At 38.9% G+C, this 1,117-nt stretch overlaps 1 protein-coding gene across 1 annotated transcript in view; it reads right to left on the reverse strand.

Moving 5' to 3' along the window:
- Pcnx4 (pecanex homolog 4) overlaps positions 1-1,117 on the reverse strand; it is a 46,620-nt gene that overhangs the window by 33,168 nt on the left and 12,335 nt on the right. The window lies entirely within an intron of this gene.

Here is a 1,117-nt window from a genome sequence, read left to right on the forward strand (position 1 = left end):
CTTATTCTACTGAGTCATCTACCTGACCCTGTGGTTTTATCCTTTACTGTATTTATGTATTCTTTTTTCCCCATAATTTTATTGAGAAACAAATAGCAATGAGACAGTTTCAAACCAAACTGGTAGGTGAGTTTCAATAATTAACACATTGCATACATTCTTCCTAGTGGTTAACTGCTGTACAAGATGTGGACATGATATCCTATTGACAAACACCATAAGAACAAATCCCTCTATTCATTAAGAGAATGTAACTATATATATCTATCCTAACCACTTTGAATACACAGATACAAAATGGGCATTCATATGTATCCCCTTTTTTTATTAAGTTCCGTTATATGAATATTATAGGTTTATAAAATCAGCAAAATATTCTAAAAGAGTCCAGTAGCCCATAATAGTATTGGGTCTTCCGCTTGCCTGACAATGTCAGAAATCGTTGACCTGAGTCCCCTACAGCTCAACATAACAGCATGGCTTTACTTCTTATATTTTGTTTTTATACTTTTCTGCTGGGTGGTTAAGACCAAGGTAAAGCAGGACCTATGCAACAAGAGTTGTAGCTTTTGGGTCTGATAAGGTCAGTGAAATCCCCTCAGGATTTATCCTGAGATCCTGTACCTCAGATGTAGAACCTTTGTCAGTTGTTAGCCATGTGGATGAGTCATGGCCATTGCTTGGCCAATGTGCTCTCTGTGAAATCTCCTTGATCAGAAAATTTGGGACACTCTCGAGTTACATGACGTTACAGAACAAGTTCTCATATGTCCTGAGTCTTTTTGTGGTGGAACCGGGGATTGAACTCAGGTCCATGTGCTTGCCAGGGAAGCGCTTATTCCACTAAGCCATCTCCCCGGCCCCTTGTCCTGAGTCTTAATTGACCTTAGAAGGCTAGGGCCAAAATGTTGGCTTTCCTTGAGGCCCTCCTTTTTCTCTAATTTGGTCTGCAAACTTAGGTTGCTAACCATCCAGAAGACAAGCTTATTGTAATTACCATGCAACTGAAACTGTTAAGCTCAACCTCACTATCTGTCTGAATATCAAACATCTTAGGCATAACATGGAACAAGTATTTTTCATCAAGTATTGATATGTTGAACTTTAAGTCCCTACA

The sequence above is a fragment of the Octodon degus genome, unplaced genomic scaffold (genome assembly GCF_000260255.1).
Source record: "Octodon degus isolate 3935 unplaced genomic scaffold, OctDeg1.0 scaffold00007, whole genome shotgun sequence".
In the NCBI taxonomy this organism is placed as follows: domain Eukaryota; kingdom Metazoa; phylum Chordata; class Mammalia; order Rodentia; family Octodontidae; genus Octodon; species Octodon degus.